Below are 22,396 nucleotides of genomic sequence, written 5' to 3'. Positions count from 1 at the left end.
ATAATTTACTTGCTGTTATGCTTATTTTTTTAATATTTTTCAGAGAAGAAAGGAGAGGGAAAGGGAGATAGAAACATCAATGATGAGAGAAAATCATTGATCAACTGTCTCCTGAATGCCCATACTGGGGATCAAGCCCACAACTGGACATGTTCCCTCACCAGGAATTGAACCATGACCTGATTCATACATCAGCACTCAAACACTGAGCCATGCTGTCTGGGCAACTATCATGCTTATTATTATCTGTCTCTCCCATTGACAATTTAAGCTCCATGAGAACTAAAGTTATTTGTCGTATTCACTAATATATCTTAAGTGCAAGACTGATAGTACCTGGCACATGATAAATGTTTAATATATATTTAGCTTGACTGAATTAATAACTAATTTCTTGTTTAGAGATGGAATAAGTAGCTTAAAAGTTTTGAAAACCAATTCATTCTTTCCATTAATTAGTTTTTTATCCTCTTTAACACCAAATTAAAAGCTAAAACTATAAATATTTGTCAACAAACACCAAAGTACTATGGCTTAAAACGTAACAGGTTCCACTTTGCTAAACATTTCAATGGAATAAAAGCTCTCAAATTTTTATTCCCATCTTAACATTCAGAGTACATGTGCCAGTTATTTACTTACTGTCTCTTGACTCACATCACCCTTCAATCCTCTGCTCTGTGATTCTGGGGCACTAGATTTCCCAGGCTCCCTTGCCAGCTGGCTTCCTATTAGGTTCTGCCAATGAGAGGGACTAGTGGGAAATTAGAAGGTGGGAGGAGGAGAAGAGAGACTTCCTTTTTCTAGCTCCTGTCAGCATCACTCCAGCAGCAAAGCACACTTATGGCTGCACCATTTTACATTTTACATTCCCAGCTATGGCCTCTTACACACTCCCAATACCAGCTGCCTAACCCCTGCAGAGATACCAGCACCAGCTGGCCACACTCCTCTCGGTGATTAAAGCCTAAGCCATGCTGTGTTTCCCTCAGTGGTCTGAGCACAGTCACACAGCACACCCTCTCCCCAGAGGTACAAGCCTAGTTACAAGCTTTTCCAAGTTCCCAGGTCCAAGTAACCCAATTTCTTGCATTTTTGTTCCACCACTGTTATGGCTGGTAGCTACTCCCTATAATTATTAATATCTGGGTAGCTTCACCTTCCGTTTTTTGCTTTTTCATTATTCCAGTATCTGCATAAAAAATTTCTCCCAACTAAATCCCATCTACTTCAACTGTTTATCAAGTTTTTATTCTCTCCACTAGATGTAACTATACAGTATAACATTCAGGCAGATGAAAAGACTGACAACAGATTTGCATTGCTCAGAACTGAACAAAATACAGATTTGTCTCATACAAATCTGAACCAAAGAATTAACCCATTTTTTCCAAAACCTTTACCATCCCATTTAGTGGCAGCTCTACCCTTAGAACTTCTCAAGCCAGAATCCTGGAGTTCTTTCTCTCATCCTCCAAATCCATCTGTTAGAATATCCTGTTAGTTCCTCATTCAAAATATATCCAGGATATAACTGCTTCTCACCACCTCCACTGCTACTTCAAGCCACCGATAACTCTCACCTGGATTATTATAATAGCCTTTTAAATGGTCACTTTTTCTTCCACAATTTATTACCAGCAACATTCAAAGTGACCCTTTTAAAAATTAAGCCAAATACCGTAATATCACTCCTCTGCTCAAAATGTTCCAATGGAAAAAAAAATGTTCCATTGGCTCCTCCCCACACATAGTTTCATTCATCAATATACAATCAATGCCCAGATAGTGCCTGACTCAGGAAATATTTGTTGAATGAAATTCCAAACTCTAAAGCACCGAAGAATAAATGAATATAAACACACACAGAAATACATCGTGAAATATATACCCATATGTATATATGATCTTGAATATATTATGCAAAGTAATACTGTATTACTATTATAGTAAATATTATGCCAAAATTATTATCCTCTTTTATCAAAGAAATGCAGCTCAAAATGCATTTATAATTCTACCACATAATATATGGAAGCTCTCTAGCACATGCTTAAGAGTTTCCCACCTGGCTGACATAATCACTCCAGCACTCACTAGCTCTGTGACCCTAGGAAAGTGAGTGACTTGACCTCTGTGCCTCATTTTTTCATCATGAAATAGTAACAATAATAATAATAAACTTAGCTCACAAAAATTATGTACAAAATTATGTGACACATGTAAAGAACTTTAGCACAGTGCCTTGTCCATAGATAATATTCAGTACATGTTAGTTACTATCTATAATAATAAAAGTGTAATATGCTAATTAGACCAGACAGCTGAACGACCTTCTGGATGTCCTTCCAGATGAAGCTACAGTGGTGGGGGCTGAGGCAGAGGCAGAGGAGCACTCAAGCAGGCAGAGGTAGTTAGGGGCGATCAGACAAGCAGGCAGACAGAGTAGTAAGAGGTGATCAGAAAGGCAGAGGCAGTTAGGGGCAATCAGGCAGGCAGGCAAGTAGTTAGGGGTGATCATGCAGGCAGGCGAGTGGTTAGGGGCAATCAGGCAGGCAGAGGCAGTTAGGGGTGATCAGACATGCAGGCAGGCGAATAATCAGGGGTGATCAGGCAAGCAGGCAGGCAAGCATTTAGGAGCTAGCGGTCCTGGATTGCGAGAGGGATGTTTGACTGCCTGATCGACATCCCCTGAGGGGTACCAGACTGTGAAAGGGTGCAGGTCGGGCTGAAGGCAAATTTCATGCACTGGTCCCCTCCCCAGCACAAATTTTGTGCACCAGGCCTCTACTTATTATATAAGGCATCTAATGTTTGTTGGAAGACAAGTAAATGCTCTAAAATTCAACATTTGATACAGCCTGAATGTGTTTACATTGCAAGAATCATATTTTATACTTGTTTATATCTGTCATAGAATTGAACATATTGATTCAATAGTTAACTAGTTTATTTACTGATATATTGGTGAATAGATAGATAGATAGATATTAGCATTATTACTAAACATATTAAAAATATATCAATAGGTTACAAAAGTCAAGTCAGTCAAAGTGACTGGAATAAAGGCAAGTTTGTCAGGTCTGACTCCTTATTTTATTATACTATGTATATAGTATATTAAAGTATACTAAAAATATTTTAGTAAGTATATTAAAGATTTTTTTAATTATATAATAGAAATATACAGATTTTTCTAGCAGGAAAAAATGATGTAATGGATGTTAACTACATTTATTGTGATAACCACCTCGCAATACATGTAAGTCAAATCATTGTTTTATACACCTTAAACTTATACAGTGATGTATGTCAATTATATCTCAATAAAACTGGAAAAAAGAAATAATGATAAATTATTGGCATAGGCCAAAAGAAAGAGAAAAGGCCAAAAGAAAGAGAAAGAAGAGACTGATAGCAGGCTTTGAAATTGAGACATCAACCAATCAAAGTTCTGTGAGTCATAAGGGAGAACAGAGCACTAATAAGGACTCAGGTTGACAGCTGAGAGTGAGACTTGGTTGGAAAGGCTGCTTCTTCAAAAGGTTACTCAAAGATGAGCCCAACTAAGTGAGAGCAAAACAACTGACTCCAAAAGAAGCATGCAATTAACCACTGATCACAAGAAGCTGCAAGTCTTTCACAGAAGGGGTACTCCAGAAGAATTAAAATAAAAACTAAGTAACAGAGAAACAAAATCTTTATTAACCATCTTTGAAATGATGATAGGCAAAGCCAGTATAGATTAGTAACTGTCACATTGGGAACCTGGCTGGAATACCTGGGACAGGAAGATCCTTTTAGATTAAGGTTTTGGCATATAAATATGCTTTCATTTCCTACGAATCCCTATTCATCACCTTGATGACATTTTATTGTGTGTGTTATTCTAATGCTATAAAAACTCACATTAGTGAACTATGTTCGAACTTACTATGGTTATATGACACAACCACTTTTTAACTCTTCACAAATGTACTGCCTTAGTGCACAGATTTATTTGTTAAGAGCAGTGGGAGAGGAAAATGGAACTGTGCATCTTATTATTCACAGTAGTGTGTTCGTATTGAGTGTTCACATCTCTGAGCACCAGCACAATTAAAGAAATATATTTTTGTCATCAAACTCTATTTATGACACAGACTATCTAAGCTTTATGTCCCTAGCATGGCTTCATCATTCAGAAGTACAATGACAGCCACAGAGGACAGTCCAGCGTGCAATTCTGTATTTCTGCAAAATGTAAAGAAATAAATTCTAAGTACATCCTTAGACAGATGTGTGTGAGTAACCAATCCAAGCAAATGGGCTCTTCCCTTTCTGCACTGTATGAAAGCTCCTCCTTTCACTCTTCTTTCTTACTTCGTTCTTCTCCCTTGAGTCCAACTAACTTTTCTGGGTTACTCTTTCACTACTAAATAAACTTAGCCTCCTACTAGATAGTTCTTGTCATTTACAATGTCTTTCTCTGCTGTTCTGAAAATAGTGAGTCTTGCACATAAATGATGTGGTATCACCTAACAATACCTGGGAACTTAACTGGTGGGTTTCTATAACTTCCAGAGGTACAATCATACCTAGGTATTACCCAATTTTTATTGCAATTTGTGGTTTTATGATTGCATGTGGTTAACTCAACAATTTTCAAGGATGGAAGTATATAACTAGTAAGATAAAAAAACATATTTTTCAACTTATATATCCTGTGCATTGCTAAATAATAACCATGAGGAAGGGAGGAATGGAGGGAAGGATACAAGAAAAAAGGAAGGGAGTGAGGAATTTACTTATCTTTACTAATACAACCTCTACCCTAGACACTTGTCATATTTTTAAAATACTCAAGTACTTCAACCATCTTTAGCTCAATGTAATTACTACAGCTTCTATGTAGATACCATCTCACATTAGAACATAACTGCCTAAATCATAAAGCCAAATCTTTCATTCTCTGAGCATCCTACATGCTTAATATGGTCTGAATGTTTGTGTCTCCCCGAATCTAGGTATGTTGAAATCCTAACCCCCAAAGGTGAAGGTATTTGTAGGTGGGGCAGTTGGGAGTGATTAGGTCATGAGGGTAGACCCTTAGCAATATGATTAGTGATCCCATAAAAGAGATCCCAGGGAGCTTTCTAGTCTCTTCTGTCACAGGCGAGAAGTCTGTAACCCAGAAGAGGGCCCTCACCTGACTATGCTGGCACCCTAATCTCAGACTTCACCCTCTAGAACTGTGAAAAATAAATTTATGTTTTTATAAGCTACCCAGTTTGTGGCATTTTGTTATAGCAGCCCAAACAGATTAAAACAGTGCTTCTTCATCATTCGGAACATTCTGGTCTGAATACGCACATACCTCTGATAAAACATAAAAAAGTCCTATAAAAGTCTACCCCCAAAAAAAAATCAGAAAATCTGCAAAACCTATTTAGAAAAGTTTGATTGTCAGAAATTCATTTTTTCTTCAGTTCATTAGAATCTGATAATTATAACATATAAGTATGCTGAGGTATGCTATCACTAATTCACAGGCTGGCAGCCTTTGCTACCAACCCCTCTGCATTCTTAGTGGTTGTTCAGGTAAAATGACAATGCATCTCAAACTAATTCTAAAAATTAACTTTTTAAACAATACAAATTATGTCTCAAATATCATATGTGGAATCCATTTTTTAAACAAACACACAAAATATATATATAACAGTATTTTTTCTCTACTGAATCTAGATAGCTTAATTTCACTTATTTATTTACTTATTTGCTTTTCAATTAGCATTTACATTAAGTATTATTCTGTATTTGTTTCAGATGTATGGCATAGTGGTTAGAAAATCATGTACTTTACAGAGTGATCCCCCAATGTTCCAAGTACCCACCTGGCCCCACACAAAATTATCATGATATACTATTGACGATATTTCCTATGTCTTTACCATTTTTTCCTATCTAGCATTTTAAAAGGCTTATGCCACAACCCTGCTTAAACTTGTACCATAATATGACTCAAATATTTTAAGTAATTAAAACTGAAAAAACAAGTGATGAGTTTGATGTTTTTATTGTAATGGAGAAAACAAAAACAAACTGATGTTGCAAAAGAATTATGCCCCATCATAAATTTACCCATTCATAATATAGAATTTATTCTTAGGCAATGCTTTATCCATTTACCCCCTACAATGTCCAAGAAATAGTAAAGATGCTTTTGAAGGCCAGACAAATACTTTTAAAAGGATGAAAAAAATTTACTGTTATTTCTTTCATTTTCATTTTCTTTCTCACTCTTTCCCTCCCTCTTCTCATTTTTGACAATTCTCTTAATTTTTGTAATTATTGAAATGTTCCTATGCTGCATCAGTTTTTAAGAAAAGGGAACAACCATGATTTTTTTTTAAATCACAGGATGAAAGTATAAAGTCAAACTTAATGCTACATTATGCTTATTACCAACTTCTAATCGTGCAACTAAAAAATAACGGATTATCTAACCGAAGATTACTACTGCCATTAGGTTTTATATCAGAAAATAGATACAATTTCATCAACTTACATGAAAGAGAAATGTCAACAGCTCACTCTTTTAACTAACACTTCTTAATCCCTTTCAGACTTTACTAGAATACATCAATTATTTTTTCAGCCTACCACACAGAAGTTACGCACAATTAGAACACAAGATAATGACATCTACTCATCAAACCTAATCTCTTCAGTTAAGGTTAGATATTTTGCATCACTGAACTAAAGAGTGTTACAACTGAAAGCAGAGTGAGCCCAGCTAGCATGGCTCATTAGATGAGCATTGATTTATGAACCAGGAGGTCATAGTTCCATTCCTGAGCAGGTCACAGGCCTGGTTTGTGGGCTTGATCCTCTGTGTGGAGCATGTAGGAGGCAGCCAATCAATGATTCTCTCTCATCATTGATGTTTCTATAAAAATATTTGAAATCAATAAAAAATATTTTTAATCTATAAAAAAAGAAAGAAAAGTGAGACCTAAACAACTTGCTTAAGCAAGTAACTAATTGCTAATTAGTAGCAGAGAAAGTTGGGAATAGAACCAGGTTCATTCAAAGCACCAAGAAAATTTGGGACTAGACTCTAGATCTCCAAACTCAAAGTGCTGAGCACTATACAGAAAAGAGAGAAAATGGCACTGGTCCTGAAGAAACTCACTAATGCCCTTGCCAGGTGGCTCCGTTTGCTGGAGGATCAATCTGTACACTAAAAGGTTGCAGTTCAATTCCCAGTCAGGGCACATACTGGTAACTAGGTTGCAGGTTCAATCCACATATCAGAGTATCAGAGGTAACCAATCAATGTCTCTCTCTCTCTCTCTCTCTCTCTCTCTCTCTCTCTCTCTCTCTCAAATCAATAAAAAACATATCCTCTGGCAAAGATTTAATAAAAAAAAAAACTCCTTAAAAATGTATTGATGCTACTTCTCTAATGAGTTATATATGATTATAGTAAAGGAGCCAATTCCAGATCTAACACCAACAGGATTTAAAAAAAAAAAACAATTTGAATAATTTCAAGCCACTTATGTAGAGTTCCATCATACAGAATGTGAATTTTTTATTCTTTCTGGGTATATACCCTCTAAACTAGATTTATTTAAGATAAATAGTAAGATAAACTAGAATTAAAAAAAAACAAACACAAAAACACACCCACTGGCAAGGGGTGAGAGAGAGTAGAGGTAAGAGTGGGAATGGGAAAAGAGGGGCATGCTAGCTGTCAAGGGAAAGTCATGCCATGATTGTAAAATTTTGCACTCAATTCTCAAGACATAATCTATGTTTGATAAAGAGTTAGCAATGACTATAAGTGGAATCTTTCACCCATTTTCTCTATAACTCCTGTCTCTAAATGGCTAAAATATCTTTTCAAAACCTGACAATAAGGGAAAACATGAGGAAATTGGGTTTTAAAATCATAGCACTCCTGCTAAGGGTAAGTTTCACATGATCTCTTAAAATGAAGAAAATGAGGAAAGAATTCTTCATGATCATCACTAAAACCCATGACTACATTCTCTAGGCCCAGCATAGAACAACTCTGATCTCCCCAGGCAATTGTTAAAAATGGAGAAACCTACATATTACTGATGGAACATTCCAGACTCCAGAGCTGACAATTATCTCTAACACTCACTAACATAACCCTGACTGAAATAAGAAGGGGAGGGAAGAGGAGTGGAGATGGAGAGATGGTAGGAAAATGAAGAGGAGAAAAAGAAAATGGAAAGAAAAAGTATTAAGATGTACTGTTATTCAGCAAACTAAAGTATCTTATGAACAATCTACAAAGAAACCATTTTATATAAAAACACAAGTCAAGTGGGTAGTTATGGAGATATAGAAGTCGTTAGTATTTGTTTCTAGACAAAGAGTATTTTACTTTTTAAACTATAGTAGTAATAATTACACTATCACAATTGAGTGGTATTCTCTTTTTGTATATGTATACTGCAACAAGAAAGAGTTAAAAAGAAAGAAAAGTGAATAACTAGACCAATTAAAATTGAAGGAAATAGGGTACTTAAAGCACTTTATTAGTGTCTTTCCATCCAACTATTCAAACTAGTTTCTTGTTTCCATCTCAAGTATGCAAGGACAAATCAAAATAAATATGATTTTTTCCCTCCAACTAAAAATTACAACTTAAAGCCCATATGTCATAGAAGGAGTGTGGTATTCAAACTGGGTGACAGTAAAAATAGTTTGTCACTCTGAAAAGAGCTAGAATCTGATAAAAACTCAAACTAATTAATCAGCATCTGTTGTGATCAGAAAAGAGGAAGAAGTGACTTTGTAGTAAGAAAAAATAAGAAAAACAATTTAGGACAGAGCTGAAAGGCCACCTGAATATATTATCATAAAATAATATTTATTGTAATATTTTATTATTACTATCATCTGGGCCCTCGCACATATTCCTCTGCCCAAGCATGTGCAATGACATCTACATTGGTGGGTTTACTATCCTGCAGAAGAGGTGTCATGAATTTCACTCTAAATATAAAAAAGCATTTAAAAAGTGAAAATGTTTCTTTCACCATGAAATATTAATTTCAAACACATTAGAAATCAGTATTGCACCTTACAATGGGGAGAGAAATAAGAAGCTGCTCACAACAGTATGGTTTCAAACTAGTGAGGGGAATATAAATTTGTGCATCCTTTCTGGAAGGCAACTTGGCAATATATCAAAATCATTAAAAATATTCTTTGAACTAGATTTTAGATGTCTAGGAATTTATTCCACAGACGCAATCATGATGGTATTCAAAGGTTTATATATTAAATGTGTTCATTGAAGTATTGCTTATGATAGAAAAATCAATCAATCAATTTTTAATGGTTAATAGCAAAACATTTAATAATTATTCAAAAATCTGTATGAGTGCCTACTATGAGCTAAGCACATGGGATTCATTAAATTAAAAATGCATCTTTAAAGTAAAATACAATGTATCCATTTTTTAAAATTATACAATCCCAAATTGTTTTATAAATTTAATATATATTTCCATAAAAAATCACAAATAGGGGTTTTCAGGTGGGGGGAGGGAGAAGATGAAAAAACTATTCTAAAGTCCATCTGGAAAAAAAAATGCTTGCGAGAAACAAGATAATTTGAAAAAGAAAAGTAAATTAAAAAATATAAAATCTCACTAAATAATAATGTGCCAAATGAATAGCCAGATTGATTAACAAAGCCACATATCTCTAAGAATTTAATCTATGATAATTATAGTATGTAAAAGATGAACATTAATCATATACCATTACTATAATAAGAATTAGAGAGAATATAAATGTTTGAGTATATATGTCTGAATGAACCCTCTGGTCTTATGAAAATATAAATTCAAAAATAAAAATTTTTTAAAAAGATGGATTATACAACTAATATAATTTGTTGGGACAATTGGTTTTTAAATTCTAATTGCATACTACACAACAAAATAAATTCCAGATGTATTAAAAACCTAAAACCTAAAGATAAAAAAAATAAAACCATGATGATGCTGTAATAAAATATAGGTAAACATTTATGTAACTTGGGGTGGAAAAGGTTGTTTTTTTTTAAATAATATCAAAGGCAGAAACTTAAAAGGAGAAAAATAAAACTTTAGATTTGATTAGAGAACTGACTTTCTAAAATTTTAATTAAAAGACAAAATGTCAAGATTGTAAAAAAAAATCTGCATCACATATCATAAAAGGTTAATGTTTTAGCATAATAAAGACCTTACAAATTAGTAAAAATTAACTGTTTGTTAGAATACTGTGCATTACTTTGTGTTGGACTATTCTAAATATTTGATTCATGTTCATTTATTTGATCCTTGCAACAATCCTATAACACATGGGAAACTTTTACAGATAAGAAAACTGAAGCACTGAGAGATTAAGACACTTGATTAAAAGCTGATAAATATTGATAGTCACCAATAGTCTGCCTCCAAAATCTATTCTACTTCTTAAATGATATGAGCAAGAAATTTAAGGGAGGAGAAAGAAAGGAAAAAAATGCAAATGGATAATAAACAAAAAAATTCCATTTCACTATTAATTAAAGAAATATAAATTATACTAAAACTTAACTGCTATTTCTCCCTGTAATATTGTCAATGGTTGAAAATGTGTAAGATGAATGTGATAAAATGAATACTGTCATACACTGCTGGTAAGAGTGACTTGGTTCAACTTTTCTGGATAGGAGTTTGACAATATGAATCAAATGCATTAAAAAGAGATTAACTGAGGGGCAGGTGCGGGATGGAAGGGATCAATGGGAAATAAAATAAAGAAACAAAGGGGGCATCTGTAATACTTTCAAAAATAAAGATAATTTTTTAAAAGTTATTACCCAACAATTCAATTCTAAGAATTTGAACTAAAGAAATCATCAGAGATGTTTGCCAAAAATTGAGCTATAAAGATATTTATTTCAATATTGTTAATGATAGTAGAAATAAAAAATAACCTACTTATAGATGATCAGTGAATCTATGAAATGTCACAAATAGAAGAGTATACAACTATTAAAACGAATGATGTAAAATAATAGCGGTATCATTAGAAAATATAAGTGATATAATATGCTGCTTAATAAAGCACACTTATTAAAGTTACCATATGATTCTATTTTTGTTTCAATAAGATATATACATAAACATTATAGAGAGACATACAATTTTATTACTGAATGTATATACACCTTTATATTTAATGATTAAATCTGGAAAACAAGTGCAGTTTTTCTTTTGTTCTTTATTTTGATATGTGTTTCCTAAAGTTCTTATATGCATTGTCTATTACTTTTGTAATAGATAATAAAGTTAATTTTAACGAAAAAAAATGTATGCAGGACAATATTTAATGACATAGAAACAATGATCATGATATATTAACTTTTAAAAGTAGCTTACAAAACAACCTGTGCAATAAGATACCATTTTTCTTTTCTTTTTTTTAAATTGTGTACTGAAATAAAAAAATTAAAAATTTCTAGTATAATCAGTATAAGCATTTTGAAGTAGTTCTAAGTGTCAGTGGGAAAATGTTTTTAGACATTCTTTTTTATATTTTCCAAATTTTCTCCAATAACCATGCTTTGGTTTTTTGTTGTTTGTTTTTTTTTAGAAAAAGCAAAAAGACTGTATTTTAAGCTTTTCTCCAAATCCATTCTAATTGTTTGACAACGCTGAAATTTATAGAAAAGCAAAAAAAAAATGGCATGCTACCTTCTTGTTGTCAAGATAGACACAAAACAATATGAGAGTTTTTCTATGAAAGAAAATTTCATAGAATTAGAAATTTTATTTAAAATTATGAAACCTTGTAAATATACTATACAAAGTTCTGAATAATCCTTACAAGGCAATCAGGCAAATCTCCTTGATATGTGTCTATCGATTGGATAGATAGGTAGGTATAGTAAAATAAAATGGCTAAGCAGATGATTATAAACAAATATGCTGACACTGTTCATCAATGCAGCAAGACAAAAAATTTAACAGGGATCAATTAATTGGCAGTGTGGCAATACCTGGCCTGGATTCCTAAATATATATAATCTTGAGCAAATCAATTAATCTCACCAAGTTTCAGATTCCTCAGCTTTGAACCTACAGCAAAAAACTAAACTCTTTGGCTTTAAAATTTCAGTAAACATTTATACAATTGTAAAGAACATGAACCCAGAAGTAGCTTCTAACTTAGTGTTTACTAATTAATGATAAATGAAGATGAAAACAACATGAGACACACAAAAGACTTTAAAGAAGATAAAGAATATATGTACCACTATGTTCATATCAGCATTATTTGTAGTAGCTATTATCTGGAAACAGCCCAAGCGCTCATAAGTAGACGAATGGATAAAGAAGTTGTGGTACATTTACACAAGGGAATATGCTGTATCTGTAAAAAAGAAGGATCTCTTGACCTATAAGACAACATGGATGGACCTGGAAAGTATTATGCTAAGTGAAATAAGCCAGTCAAAGAAAGATAAATAGCACGTGATCTCACTTGTATGTTGAATCTAGTGAACAAAATAAACTGACAAATAAAATAGATCCAGAGACATGGAAGCATGAACAGATTAATGATTCTCAGATAGAAGGGGGACGGGAAGCAGAAAAGGATTAACCGAAGAACTTATATTCATACTAGAGACCTGCTGCACAAAATTCATGCACGGGGGTTGGGGGGTTCCTCAGCTCCGCCTCACCCTCTCCAATCCAGGACCCCTCAGGGGATGTCCACCAGGATCGGGCCTAAATCAGCAGTCAAACATCCCTCTCACAATCTGGGACCACTGGCTCCTAACCACTCGCCTGCCTGCCTGCCTGCCTGCCTGATTTTCCTACCTGCTCTCCTGCCTACCTGATCTCCCCTGTCTCTGCCTGTCTGCCCGATTGCCCCTAACCACCTCTGTCTGCCTGCCTGATAGCCCCTAACCACCTCCGTCTACCTGCCTGATAGCACCTAACTGCCTCTGCCTGACAGCCTGGTCACTCCTAACTGCCCTCCCCTGATGTCCTCCTGGTTGCCTCTAACTGCCTCTGCTTTGGCACCGCCACTGTGGCTCTGTCCAGAAGCACATCCGAATGGATATCTGGAAGATGTCCAGTCCAATTAGCATATTACCCTTTTATTAGTATAGATATGCAAAACCCATGGATTCAGACAATAATTTCATGAAGGTCTGGAGAGGGGAGGGAGTTGGGAGGAGGGAGTCAATGGGGGGGAAAGAGAGAGAAATCTGTAATACTTTTAATAATAAAGATAAACTTTTAAAATTAAGAATATAAAGACATCCTTAATAATGAAAAATTTCTTTTATAGGGAATCTAGGCTCAGGAAAATTTAGTAGCTGTTTCCTTATTCTCAGAAGGTCAGAAAAACTGGAGAACAAATTTCTCAATTTTGGCTGTGAGCCCCAAGTCACACTAATCATCCAGTAGCACTTCTCCACATGGAGAAGTTGATACAGCATCAACAAATTCTTTATCAAAATCAACACTTTGTAATATTGAAAAAATTAAAAGTGTTGTAATCTATAAATGTCCAGCCTGTTCTGTTAAAACTTTATCCCAATTGGACACAATGTTACTATGTTTAAAACTATTTAAAAAAAAAAACCAAAAAAAAAAAACCTCTGCTATAATTTTTAAATTACATATTTTCTTCCATCTCTTAGAAAGTTTGCTTGTTGTAACTTTGCATGATATTTACACACATTCTTCGTGGAAATATACATAATATAGTTTCCCACTGAGTGAGAAAACATGCATTAATTGTTTTATTTTCAGTACAAAACTCCTCCAGTCTCTTACTAATATATCAACTCTCCCAGGCTTTTCATCCCCTTAAAATCTCACCTTCTCTTCTCATCTCCTCTACCAATACACACACACACACACACACACACACACACACACACAAATGCACACACATGCACACGCGAAATGTCAGACTTTTTAAAAATAAACATTTAAACATAAAATCATCTGAGAGTGACAAAGTTCTAAACCGCTTCCCCTTAAAAAAAATATTTGTTAAGGTAATGAAAGAAAACATTAGACATTCTAATTGAAGTCTAGTGACTTTTTTCTAAGTCAATATTATCCAAAATAAATAAGTTAAAACACCATTGTAATAAGCCAGTTTTCATAGTCAATTGTTACAAAAGAGAAGCAAACCCTTATAAAAACAAAAGCATTTTATTTTTTATCTTATTTTATTACAGGTTTTCTGAATATCTCAGGGTTGCTTCTCTCCCAACCCATCATCAACCATCCCATTAACATCATTGTCAAACACACTATTTCTTTGGCCCATAAATAGCAGCCCACCTGGTTCCCTTACACTTAAAGAACAATTGAGACACTTATTTAACCAAATACCTTAACTTCAGGACTTAGCTTCTCCCTTTTGTCCTTTGGTGGCCACAGTATCTTCATTGGAAGCTCTATTGCTGTCATTATTTCTAACTTGAAATCATCCTCTACCTCCACACCCTTCCACGAAGGAAACAGCTTTTATCTTTGCCTTGCACATGCACACCATAGTGGGGGCTAAGGAGTAAATTGCCTCTTGTAATTTCTTTCAATAATAAAACAGCAAATAAACAAGGAGTCTTCTCAGTTACAGGATACCATTTGCACATTCAACACTCAGGTCACTGAATCGCACTGCTACTCTATTTGCCTAATGTATCATCTTTTCAAAAGTTAGGAGGGAAACTCACAAACAACCTGGGGAGAAACTATCTGAAGGGAAAAGGATGCTACGTTTGATACCTCACATAAAGCTTGTGTCAAGTCTGAATAAAACACTGCAACTTTGAATGTTTCTGATCTTAGGTTTAACACATGGAGTTACAGACTCCATTGTGAGGTCACTGCCAACTTAGGATATAGGCCTTCATAAAAGAGAATGAATGATGAAAGACACTATTGGGTTATTTGTGGAATGAAAAATAAAATGTTTTGTTAGGCAAAGACTTAAGATGGCTAGCACTTTCTATAGAAGTCTAAGATTAAAAAATGATTAAAAGTTCAAATTAAAATAATAGGTAACTTTTCAAAGCGGTTATAATGCAACGAAGTATTATTCTAATTGCCTTACATACATTAACTTATTTTGTCTTCAAAACAACAACCCATACAGGAGGAGGTGGTATAATGTAGATCATTATTATCACTATCCTCATTTTACACATGAGACACTAGGCACACAGAAATTTACTTGTCCAAGATTATACTACTAGTGGTGGAGTCTGGCTTTGAGTTTAGGCAGACAAACTTAAAAGACCAAGTTCTTAACTACCATTTAACCACTATAAAGAAATCTAATTGAGGGGTTTTTTTTGTTCCTTGAAATTATCACCTTCCTTTCATCCATAATTAAAAATATAAATTGAGATTAAAACTTGTCTCTTCAATAAATTCGGCTATGAACAATTAATTCAATGTTGTTTTGGCTAATTACTGTATTAACTTCTATGCAATTCTATAGATCAGTACCTTTTGATATGGGAAATTTAGCAAAGAATACCCTCATGATCTTATGAATTATGAAAGAGAGGCCTATTTAACAATAATAAGAATTATTCCTTCATGGGAAGATTTTTTTTTTAACTTCATTCTTTTAGGATTAACTTGATCTGAATATTGAGTTCCTTAGACACTTCCCACACTTACATCACTACATTTCTCCATAGATCCCTTGTACAGCATCTCCATAACAAAGCAATGAGGAGAGTTAGAAAGGAAACAAAACCCAAAAAGATATCACAAGGAAGGTAATACACTAAAGCTTATTTACTTTACTTAAAGGAGAATTCCTGAGCTCAGAAGCTATTTACTCTTACTTCAGACATAATTAAAGCACTTTTAACTATTTGAGAAGCATCCTTGGGATCAAATCCTGAATCTACCATTTACTAGTAGTATGATCTTAGGCAAGATACTCAACTTCTCTGACTCTAGGTACTTTTTATCTATAAAATAGTGCACCTCACTGTAATGTTGCAAGAATAAATGCAATTGCCATAGTATATGTACAGTTATTAGCATAGTACCTAGCATATTAGTGCTCAATAAATGGTTCTTTATGGTATCTAAAAAATGGACTAATAACAATTCAAGGTCTTAATGTGATAATTAAATTGTATAATTTATGTGGAAGCACCCACATTAATACTGTACAATAAGAGGGAACTATAAAATGTTCATTTCACTCTCTTCTTATCTACTTGAATAGCCCTAGCCAAATAAAAATAGCAACTTCTAGGAATATAGAAGAAGGATTAATATTACTAGAAGCAAAAACACTAATTACAGAGAAATGACAACTTAAAGTCTGAAAACACAGACAAAGACAGGAAACCCAAAATGAGACACAGAAACTCAAAAAGCACAGCATTTGGGGGGCCACTCATTACAGAGATCAGTAGCTTTAATAACCCTCAATTCAAGAGGAATCTCCAAGGAATCAGATGTCCACAATGATAACGCTGAGCCATTAAGCATTAAAAATTAAATTTTGAAGTTGTCTTTTATAACTGGATATGATATAGCCTCAACTACATACATATTACATCAAATTTTAACAGGGGCTATTTCTGGTCATGGGATAATGAGTGATTTTAAATATTTTCCTCTTTACTTTTTCTATATTTTCTAAACAACCATTTATGAAATCAGAATGTATAGGTAAATTTTAAAAATAATGTTAGTGCTTAAAGAGACAGTCTTTAGAAATCCATATGAATGTGTAATAGAAGGATTAGCTCCTGTATTGAGTCCTTTGTTCAAATAGCCACATTGATCTTAGTACAATAAAGGTATTACAAAAAATGCAACTGATATAAAAAATTGTTTAAATGTTGCACAATAAGTTCATTGAAAAACAAAAAAATGCTAAAAGTAGATTCATCTTAGAGGTACTATTTTAAATAGCCAGTCAATATCAACACAAAGCTTATAACAGGAATGACATATGATTACCTCTATCTTTGCTTGCAACAATTTGACACACCCTCCGTAAAAAAAAAAAAAAATGTTTAAACAACTCTAAGAAAAGAGCAAAATAAAACTGATAAAATGGAGTAATTTCAGAAAGCAGATTCATAAGTGAAATGCACTGTTTTTACCTTCTAAAATAGAAATTAGAATGCTGTAGGCAAATTTAATATATTACTGAGTAATCACTGACTGCATAGCTGAAAAATCAAAAGGATGTGGTAGCACAAAAAGCAAATTAAAATACCAAAAATGAATCTGTGACAACATTTTTTCATGATCTATAGTGTACATTTCTCTTTGGAACTGTCGCCCTGAAAACTACGTAGCTCATAGAGAAAATGCCAGCAAGCAATACAGAAGATCCCAGAGGACTTTGTCAATTAGAAAAAGTGCTGCTTCCTACAAATATACCCTTTTCCTATTTCTTCATTTCTAGGGCTCTAATTTTAAAATAGAGAAAAGTAGAAGTATAAACAAAGTAGTGGGCACTGAAAACTCTCAATTCCTTTAGGCATTGGCATTGGCATCAGTAGAAATAGTTCAGTGCTGGTACAGATTCAAGACGGACTAAATAAAACACAGCCACATAGTTAATCTAGGACTACAATTTAGATTATGAGCTTCCTCACTCCAAGTTAATATTCGATGCACCTCTCCATAGTTTCCCCTACAACTTGATATCTCCAGATCTAATAAGCACGTTAGTTGATTCAGCTGTGACTATTTTATTTCACATTTCACATTGCTTTTAGCCCTATTGTCAGTGGGCTAAAGGCAATGGACACCATTAACACCAGAGGAATCTATAGATTGTAATAATAGAAGGATAAGTCTAAAACATCCCTGTAAATTTTTTCCTGATGTGCATTTTGTCTTTGAAAAACAAAAATTCTTTTTAGATGTACTTTGCTTTCAATACTGTCCTTATTTTCATGTCTTACTTTCATAACTTAAATTTACAAACAAATACAATATTAAACATTTCTATGACTATTTGCTTTCGATAAAGAAGAGGATGACGGAAAAGATAAAACAAATATCTTTCCTTTATTATTATGTTCAGAAGCATATTTTAATCCATTTTTAAACTGGATACATCCAAGTCTTAGAAATGCAAACTCTAGTGATCACAAGAGACACTGAGTTTTTCATGGTGCTTAAAGAAAGAGGGCATAATAAATAAGTTTCTGGTTCTGATTCATTTTTTGCTCTTTTGAATTAATTAATGCTATGGAAATCCCAGGCAACTGCTGTATCATTTGTGACTAAATTGAGTCTACAGGAGAAAAATATGTAAAACATTATTTAATTAAATTTTTCATTTTTCTCTCTCCCACTTCCTAACCTACTAGCTAATAGTCACTCAAGCTAAAAGGACAGCTTCATGTTTGTTGCTGTGGAATTAATTGCCTTGAGCCACTTTAGTATCAACAGAGATCTGTGGTTTATGGAGCCACATTGTTCTCTGGGGTCAATCCCTTGGGTATGATTCTCAAGTTCCTGGCCTTATTTCAAAGCTGTTTTGGCAAACTTAAAAAACACATAAAAACTGATATGCATATAGCTCTTTTTATTTGTGATGTAATTTTTTTTCTTTATTTTCCCCATCACTATTTACCGCCCCCCATCCCCCCGCCCCGTACCCTCTTCCACCTCCATCTACCCACCCCACAACACATCCCTGGCAATCACCACTATTGTCCATATTCATGTGTTCTCTCTCGCTCTCTCCCTCTCTCTGTCTTTTATGTTGTTGTTAATCCTCTCCTAAGGGTATTTTTCCATTGTTTGTTTTTTGGTGGGGTTTTTTTGTTTGTTTGTTTTGCTTTTGGTTTTTTGTTTGTTTGTTTGTTTGTTTTTGAGAGAGTGGAAGGGAGAGGGAGAGACAGAGAGAGAAACATCAATGTGATCGATTGATTGCTTCCCTGACTAGAGCCAGGGATTGAGTCTGAAACCTAGGTAAGTGCCTTTGACCAGAATCAAACCCAGGATCCTTCAGCCTGCAACACTGCCCAACCAGAGCTGTCTGCCTGCTCTATATCTATGAGACTGTCTCTATTTTGTTCATTAAATTCCACATATGAGTGAATCATATGGCACTTGTCATTCTCTGACTGGTGAATTCTCTAGAATCTAGGGGTGTCGAACTCAATCAGAGAAGGGGCCAAAATCTAAAATCCAGCCTAAATCGAGGGCCGAATGGTTTACTGAACAGTCATAAACTGTCATTGTGATGGAAACGCAGCAGAGTGCAGTGATGACAGCGCGGTACGGGCCACATTGCACGGCCTGGCGGGACAGATTTGGCCCGCGGGCCTTGTGTTTGACACATGTGCTCTAGATCCATCCTGGCTGTCACAAAGGGTAAAATTATCTTCCTTTTAATAGCTGAGTAGTATTCCCTTGTGTAAATGTACCATAGCTGTTTTATCTATTCATCTACTGATGGACGCTTGGGCTACTTCCAACTCTTGGTTATCTATATATATAAAAGGCTAAGCAACCATCCAACCATTTGACCATCTGACCGGTAGCTGTGACACACAATGACCACCAGGGGGAATATGCTCAGACCAGTAGCTATGACATGCACTGACCACCAAGGGGCACACATTCAAAGCAGGAGCTGCAGTGACTTAGCAGCTGTGGTTCTTGGGTATCACGCCCAGAACCAAAGAGGAGGGAGCCTGATTTAGGGTGTATTACCCAAGAACCATCCTCTTGCAATCCAGGACCCCTCTGGGGATGTTGGAGAGCAGGTTTCAGCCTGATCCCCACAAGCCAGACCAAGGGACCCCAATGGTGTACAAATCATCATCTCCTATTCATCTTGTAAAACTGAGCTTTAATATTACTAATATGAAGTCATCATCCTGATCGCAAGCCTAGAATAGGTCTCTTTTTCTTTAATAGTATTTATTATCTCATAATTAAATATTGAATGTCTCCCTCTTCTTTGTATTATACACTCTTAGGCAGTGGTTCTCAACCTTTTAATGTTGAGACCCTTTAATACAGTTCCTCATGTTGTGGTGACACCCAACAATAAAATTATTTTCGTTGCTATTTCATAACTGTAATTTTGCTACTGTTAATGAATCGTAATGTAAATATCTGTGTTTTCCGATGGTCTTAGGAGGCCCTGCTAGCGGTTCTCAACCTGTGGGCCATGTGACCTTGCCAAAGGTGCACGTAGAGATAGTTCCACTTTTTATCTTTCATATTTTATACTGTTTCCTTTTCTTGCCTCATTACAATGGTTAGGATGACCAAACAATGTCAAATAAGATGCCCTTTCAGATTAAGAAAGTTATGTTTGATTCCTACTTTGCTAGCCTTTAATTATGAGTGCTGTCAAATACTTTTTCTAGTCTATTAAAATTATTATATTTCTTACTTATTCTATTCATAGGGTGAGATTTTCCAAATAAGTCAACCTTGCAACCTAAGATAAACCCTACTTGATCATAATATATTATACTTTTTTTTATATTTGCTGATCTTTATTAAGGATTTCTGCATCTATGATCATGAGCAATTTTGTTCTAAATTTTTCCTTTATTGTAATGTTTGCTATTAGAGTTATGTTAGTCTCATGCAGTTGAATTATTCATCCTTCTATCTTTTGAAACAGTTTATATAAGATTGGTATATTTCTGAAATGTTTGACAGAATTCACCAGTGAAATCATTTAGGCCCACAGTTTTCTTTGCAGAAAGTTTTAATTTTCAATTAAAAACTCTATTTCTTTTACAGATAAAGTGGTATTTAGGTTTTCTATTTTATCTTGAGTCAGTTTTAGTAAGTTATAATTTTTAAGAAATGTATCCACTTCACCTAAGTAGTACAATTTTTTGGCATAAAGGTATTCATAATATGCCCTTATTATTTGTTTAATTTCTATAAATTCTGTAGTGATAATTCCTCTTTTATTCCTGATATTGTTAAGTTGTGTTCTCTTTTTTCTTGGCCTTTACAAAAAAACAAACAAACAAACAAAAAACGTTTACCTATAAAATTTTCATATTTTCATCAGTTTATTATAGTTTGCTTAGCCATGCTTTTGTTTGCATTTATTCTGTGTGGGGTTCACTGAAGTTATTGAATCTTGAAATTTAATTCTTTCACCAAATTTGGGGAATTTGGGCATTATTTCTTCAAGTGTTTTTTCTGCCCTACTATTGCTCTCCTTTTTTTCTTAGACTTATATATGTTAGACCATCTAACATTATCTCATATACTATATTCATTTTTTTCCAATTAGTTTTTCTTTCTTTGTTCTTTATATTGGATAATTTCCAATTAATGTACTTTCAGTTTCACTTACACTTTCCTCAGTCATCTTTAATCTGCTGATTGGCCCATCAGTTATTTTCTTATTCCACATATTACATTTTCCAGCTTTAAGTTCCCATTTGGTTCTTATTGTAATTTTCAATCTATGTTCTGAAATGCCCTATTTTTTCTATATTTTCCTAATTCTTCATATGTTGAGTAATTTTAGTAATTTTAATGTTTTGGAAACTGAATTCTTTCATATCATGTCATTTTTTGCTCATTTGTTTTAGCAGAATTCTTAGCTGCTTAGGCCCAAGCTGCATATTCTATCTCACCTGCGGTGGACAGCAGCTCAAATATAAATAGTTCTTTCAACCTTACATAGGCTGTTTAAAGCCTATCCTGAGCATGCATGATTTGGGGATCAGTCAGAAATTGAGGCAGTTTATTCAGAGAATTTGGGACTCCCTTTCTTTGGCTCTTGTCTTTCCAGGATTACCTCTTCATGTCCTAGTAGCTGTGGTTGCCCCAAAGTCTATCCTGGTTCTTCAGGCTAGAAGGACTGCTGATTTCCTAATGCAGTTTTATTAGCTTTCCCTGTCTTACATAGACTGGGGCCTGCCGTCATACTGAAGTCCTTTAAAAAGATTTTCCCACAACTTACCCACATCCCTTCCCCTTCTTCCAAAATTTATTTCCTCTCAAGATTTAGCCTGCTTTGGGTTGCTCTCCAAATAGCTGCTCTTCACGATTTGTCCAGAGTTCATAGTTGTTATCACTATTCTGTTTTAAATGTATTAATTTAAAACAGCCTTTTGTCACTACCAATTATCCTCTGATAAGAGAGACTTCTTGTATTGCCTTAAGGAAGCATTAAATGATATCATTCTTTTCACTTTTCCATGTCTTTACATATTCTATACTTTTGCCTACAATGTCCTTAATTCTCATAACCCTGCCAGGTTCACATTTTCTATGCCCATTTTGTATATTTTAGAAGAACACAATCAAGTTTTGCCATTCCCCAAGTTTTAGATATCTAAAATTTCAACTAAGAATATTTA

At 34.3% G+C, this 22,396-nt stretch overlaps 1 protein-coding gene across 5 annotated transcripts in view; it reads right to left on the bottom strand.

Annotated features, from left to right (window-relative positions):
* SOX6 (SRY-box transcription factor 6) overlaps nucleotides 1–22,396 on the bottom strand; it is a 525,015-nt gene that overhangs the window by 336,678 nt on the left and 165,941 nt on the right. Inside the window, exon 1 of one of the 5 annotated variants that reach the window (XM_045577989.1) lies at nucleotides 14,430–14,525. The exons of the other annotated variants lie outside the window; for them this stretch is intronic. The gene's annotated coding sequence lies outside the window, so the exon portion shown is untranslated. Of the gene's footprint in view, nucleotides 1–14,429; nucleotides 14,526–22,396 lie in introns of those variants that run through there. 5 annotated transcript variants of the gene reach the window in all.

The sequence above is a fragment of the Pipistrellus kuhlii genome, unplaced genomic scaffold (assembly GCF_014108245.1).
Source record: "Pipistrellus kuhlii isolate mPipKuh1 unplaced genomic scaffold, mPipKuh1.p scaffold_m20_p_9, whole genome shotgun sequence".
Lineage (NCBI taxonomy): Eukaryota > Metazoa > Chordata > Mammalia > Chiroptera > Vespertilionidae > Pipistrellus > Pipistrellus kuhlii.
Note: the sequence above shows the minus strand (reverse complement) of the source record. Positions and strands in the feature narration are given on the sequence as shown.